The 6,000-nt window shown below is 44.3% G+C and overlaps 1 protein-coding gene across 1 annotated transcript in view; it reads right to left on the bottom strand.

The window, feature by feature from the left end:
* The window catches only part of TTC28 (tetratricopeptide repeat domain 28), a 125,665-nt gene that overhangs the window by 91,330 nt on the left and 28,335 nt on the right, over positions 1–6,000 (bottom strand). The window lies entirely within an intron of this gene.

Genomic DNA, 6,000 nt, shown 5'->3' with positions numbered 1-6,000 from the left:
GCGCCCCGCCCCCGGCCCCAGCCCCGCCCCGAGCCGCGGCCCCGCGGGAGCGCAGCGGGCGGTGCCCGAGCCTCGAGGCGCGGCGAGCTGCCGGGGCGGCCCGGCTCGGCTCACGCGGTGCGGCCCGCCGCTCGGCCCGGCCCCTACGTTACAAATCTAGCATCGGCAGCTCCGGGGAGCGCCGTAAATGGCACGGGCAGTATTTGAGTAGAGGGAACAATGTCATCTGCCGTGATGCTGTCAAAAGAAGCTTAATTTAATTAAGGACAGATTGCAAAAAGTGCTGTTTTGACAGCACCGACAGGAGGCTGGTGAGACTTCTTCTGAGTAAAGATAATTACCAGGAAAGAAAGCGGGAGCAGTGCCTGCACATCTGCCCCAGGAGGGAAGGAGCAGGTGGACTCCCAATCTTAACTCATACTCCAGCAACTGGCATTCCCCTTATAGTGAAACTTCTTTTCCCCTCCGTTATAAAATAAATAACGTTGGCACTATTCCCAAAGCTACAGAAAATACCCAGAATTAATAACGTTTCATTCCCCTCCCCACCTCCTCCCCAGCATCCCTGGATGGTGGCACATGGCTCCATGGGTGCAGGCACTATTTCCTACGTAGGACTACACCTCATTCACAGAGCTGACACTGTCAGAAACAGTGCAGTGAATTCCTTCTGGCAAATGATCCATACCTGTGGACCAGCAGCAGAGTTTTCCAAATACACAGCAGTAATGAATAACTGTATTTGATTCCTTCGGATATTTATGTGTAACAGTATTCCAGCTGGTTAGCACAAAGCCATCCAGCAGAACACCCAGACACACCAGTGCTGGCTTTTCTCCCCTTTCCTGGTATTTTCAGAACTGAAACCACAGATCTGACAGTCCAGTACTTTGTACCAATACCTGTTCCTCTTCTAAGCTACTCAGCATCCTTAGGAGAAGAAAGCTGTGTATAATTAAGTCATCTCTTATTAGATCTCAGTCAGTTCAAAGAAAAAAAAAAAGAAAAATATGTCTTTTTCAAATTAACATTGATACTGCAAGTAGGAAAGAGTCCCACTACAAACAGCTTGGTGAGCAGCCTGCATGGTATGCTAAAAGCACATGAGATTTCACTGTACTGTGTCAGTCTATATTTCAGCAAGCAACTAAATCAGACAGCATTCAGCAGGTACATAAGGGGTTTGGGGAACAACATCTGACATTTTCCATCCCCACACTAGAGGTGCTTTGGGCTCAGTCTGCCATTGCTTTCTTTATATAAGAAAGCAATATGTAAGAAGTCGAACTAAAGAGGCCAAGGCCAACCAGTGTTATCACAGTTCATGTTGCAGAGGGTGCACAGCACAGGCCAAGAACACAATAGGCTAGGAAAGCAATCCCAGCTCCTACCAAGTTCCCACATGTGAGCCTTTCATATTCTGCTCCATCTACATTCGCTCCCGTTGCATTTTGCTACTGGCCTATAGCATTTGGCTCTGTTCTCCTGATAATAAAGATTGATTGTTGTACGCCACGCAGCAGTAGCATGGATCATCTTCATTATTAGGTTACTAGGGTTTGTGTCTCAGCAGCTGACACTCTTCAAAAGACTGAAAATCATTTTGGAAAATACTTTGTTTAGCCAAGCAGAAAAAGCTCTTTTCGTAGGGCTGTAATCCAGGCTGGAAAAAAAAAAAACTCAAAAAAAACAAAAAAAAAACAACCAAGGACAGGGCTTTGAAATATAAGGATATGCTTATCTGGAAAATTCCACTGCTGACAGAAAGGAAGCTGAGAAAAATTAGTTGCTTAACACTAATTAGAGAGCAGTAGCATGATGTCGTTTAAAGCAATGCAGAACTGAATTGAACTGAAGATAAGAAGAAAGCCTACAGCATGTGTAACTGGCAAGGCGATTCTCAAGACTGGAGGGGCAATGGAGGGAACTGGAACTGGCCACACCAGCTGAGGGCAGCAGCTGCCTGTCCCTAATTACAAGCTATTCACTGCTCCATTATGTGATCAAACAGGTTAATGCAATTTAAAGATAATCTCGTGATACAGAATCATTCCCAAGTGCTGATACCTGAACTAGAACCTGCAAGGAATGGAGCACTGCACAGATGTCTTGCATGCTGGTCACAGGGAACAAAAGGCACATCTACCTTATTTGGGGCTTTTGCCCTAAGATCAGGCTGTTCTCTTAATTACTGCACCAAGTCCTGTGATACAACTCCATTCATTCCATCTCCTGTGAAAGGAACAGTGAGACACAACCTGAGCCACCCTTTGGGATTCACAACAAGAGCTCCACTCCATGCCCTGTACTGCAAAGAAAGAGAACAGCATACTGCCATTTCATCATCTGTCCTTTCACAGCATAGCAGGAGGCTCTCTAGCATCTCAACTGCGAATTTAAGTATTTATGTATGTACTGCTATACATAACAGAGAGAGATGTTGCAAGGAAACAAGCATTATTGCAGAGTAGAGAAACAGAGAGGGCCTTGATGCTGCACAGCCATGCTTCAGCTGCAACATCACTGTGTTGTCATCACTGGTTGGTCACAAATCTGACACAAAGCATTATATAACCCGCCACGGAGAAAATGAGCATCATCCCAGGCAACCTCAGTCCATGCAGTGTCTAAAACTTCAACAAAGATGATACATACAGAAAACAAAAATAATTTACAGGTTTCCACATGAAGAACTAGGAAGAATTTTGCCCTTAAAAGAGTGAGCCTAATGTTAACAGAATAACCATTTTGTAGAAAGGACAAATAGCAACAAAACAGAGAAAAAAATAACTCACGTGTACGGCACCGCGATCTTCAGAAGCAGAGGCTGGAATGAAGGTTTCAGTCACAAGAAGAGATTTTTTGGCTGGTGAATGTCTTTATCAAAAGAGATACATGCTCTTCCAGGAGGTTACCACATAATTGCCTCACAGGCACAACATAACACTTGCATAATATATTTCTACAGCTCTCAGGGCAGGGAATACATTCTAAATTTTCACTCTTACCAAGGAAGATGGTTGCTTTCTAGCTGCTAATTGTGACTGTTACTGGCTTCAGCTGGGTCACTGTGTGATTACGAGCAGAAAAGAAAACATGTTTGGGACCTGCTTCTCATTAGGGCTCCCACTTCCCTCTTTCCATAGCAAGCACAATTACTGCTGCTATGGAGACAAGTGTAATTTGATCAAGATGTGGGTCAAAGTAATACAGGGGGGTAAAAGATTTGCCAAAATAGATCCTCCTTGCTATGCGCCCTTCCTTGGAGAAGGGACTTCTCCAAATTTTCCCTTGCTGACTTTCATCACCATCTGCTGTCCCAAGTGAGAAATTCAAAGAGTGAAATAAAGCACTGCTTGCTTCAGATCACAACAGTCGGGCACCTGATCCACCCGTCTCTGGAACGACTGTGGCTACAACAATGTCCTGCAATTATCTGCAACATCTGTAGCATTTAGAGAGCTTGGCGTCGTCCAACAGAAACGCTCTGTCTTCTCCTCTTTCTCAAAGATATTTCTGCAGATTCCAAAAGAAGGCAGCTTCAGTTTGAAAAGCTTTCTTCTATACCAGAGCACTGAAACTTTGCTTTATTTTACATGACATGCTATTTATTATTTACTAGTTGTAAAAGCAACTGTACAAGAAGCACTTCCTCAGTCTTCTGGAATAGTACTTTTTCTAAAGATCCACAATGCTCCATAGTCAGGAAGGGACAACAGAAGGAGAGTACTGCGGTCTGGGCATACTCAGGAGGTACTGAATGTAACTAGGGAAGAATGGCCTTGCATGTCCCAACACCTGGTAAGCGGAGCAGATTCATCCTGAGTCACTGCCATCATCCCAGATGAGCAGTCAATACCAAAGAAGTATCTTTTATAACTGAAGATGTAGCATTCAGATTCTAAGACAAAAATACAGAAAGCCCAGACTGCTCTTTCTTAAAGCTGAGATTCCTGTGTAGCTCTTGCTCTTTCAGTTTGTTGTTTCCCTGACACCTCCATGCCCCAGAGCCACTCCTGCTGTACGCTGCGGGGACTGCAGGGGCTTTGGGCACAGAACACAAAAAGCAAATACCTGAGAGGAGACTGGTCACAAGAACCAGAAGTCAAGGAAATGAGCAGTTTCCTTAGCACCACTGGTAAGTTGAATAAAAGGCTTCACAAGTAATGCTTGGCCTCACACACGGGGCTTCTGGTCAGATCTGCATTGCTACTTCAGAGTGGACACAGCAGGAAAAGATCTCCCTCACCAGAACTGCTGAAGCATCCTGTCTGTATGAAGCCCCCAGCTTTGTGGAATGTCCCTGCTGCTCAAATGATTAAATGAAATAGACATAAATGCACACATACGTACACTGACATATAAACTCAACTCACATTCTACTTCTTGCTCCTCGAGCCACAAACACAAGGGCTGCAAGGCAGGGGGATATGGAGAGGAAGAGTGCAGGGCAGCAGCACCAGGTACCAGAGCTGTGGTCCTCCTGCCCTCCCCACACTCTGGTTGCCAGGCAACCCCAGCCACACGGGACGGGCCTTTTAGCCAGCAGCAGCTTCAATCGTTACCACTTATTGGAAAATATCTATTTGAGAATAAAAGCAGGCACGGCTAAAGCAGAAAAGCCTGCTCTTCTGCAGTACATGGCTCGCTCTGTGGGAACTCTGAAGGTTGCAGTTTGTCTGTATTTCAGGTAAGCACCTGAAACATCTGCACTGAACTCTTCGGGCTCTGTTTGAGTAGGCTTTCATTAGTTACTCAGTACTGGGACTCCATGTTTTCATTTTTCCAGTCATTTTTCATTTGTCTCACTACAAGCAGCTGCTCTTTATGCTTTAAATTCAAACTATAGTGACTAGAAACAAATTGCAATAAATGGTGTTTGCCTTGTTTTGCCTGCCTTTTTGCATTCAGCAACTGCAAGACTAAACGAAGCCCCTTTCAATTAAGATACTGTCTTTCCACTCTCACTCTGAGTTGCTCTGGCACCTACTGGGGAGATCTTGTGTTTGTGTAGAAACAGCCAACAGCAAAGCAGATGGCTGTAGTAACTTTAGAGACACAGCAGCACTGGGGAAGCACAGATCCACCAATAAAACAGAAGATCACAACAACCATCATGAAAACTTCCAATTACAGTTTGAAATCACACGCTCACACAGACACTGCTCCCAAAGCAGTGTTCCAAACACACCTGATGATGTGTCTAGATGAGAACGATGAGAAGAAATGGAAAAAATGAAATAAATGAAATGAGCCAGCATGTAATCCCAGAGATTGTACAGTGCTCACACACCTTGAGAGAGCAAGGAAAGACCAAGGAAACAAGAACGAGCCTGTGGGCCTCCTTTGCTGGTGCAAAGAGTTTGCCATCAAGGGAAAGGATGAAGCAGACAGAGCCCACCAGTTCATTAAACAATCCATCTCGTGACTATGCACGTCAAATACGGTCTAATAATTGGTCAATTACCTAAATGTACAAATGCAACACAAACTCCTTTTCTAGACAAGTTACAGAGCTTTGTCACACTACGTACTGTGCTCATCCTGCTTCTCAGGACACTGAACTTCACAGAATTTTTAATGTAAAATTCTTTTTCATTTTCCTCTGAAAAGGCTACACAATAAAGCTATTGTATTGCAAAGGATCTGTTTTGTCAATTCCAAATCTCCCTTCTTATGCAGTGGAAATGGCAATATGTTATAGCACCTATTCTGCTCTGAGCCCTGAGATTTTCACAAAAAATCCTGCAGCAGTCAGAAACAGCACTTACAGCTCTCTAAGGAGTCTTCTCCTATGATTTACAATGATAGACAGTTCTACTGCTGAACTTTCGTGTAAAATATGGAAGAAGAATTTCGTTTGTGTCTGTTCACATTTTCAGTTGGGAATTCATGAATAAGAAATGTGACAATTCATCCATATTCAGTATCATCTTTTCACCAAGCCACAGTATGCTGAAGCTGCACAGCAGCCCTTTTCTCTGTTAACAGCCATGAGAA

This window comes from Lagopus leucura, unplaced genomic scaffold (assembly GCF_019238085.1).
Source record: "Lagopus leucura isolate 7727_CA_CO unplaced genomic scaffold, USGS_WTPT01 Super-Scaffold_806, whole genome shotgun sequence".
NCBI classification, from domain to species: Eukaryota; Metazoa; Chordata; class Aves; order Galliformes; family Phasianidae; genus Lagopus; species Lagopus leucura.
The sequence above is the reverse complement of the archived record's forward strand: the minus strand, read 5'-3'. Positions and strand labels throughout refer to the sequence as shown.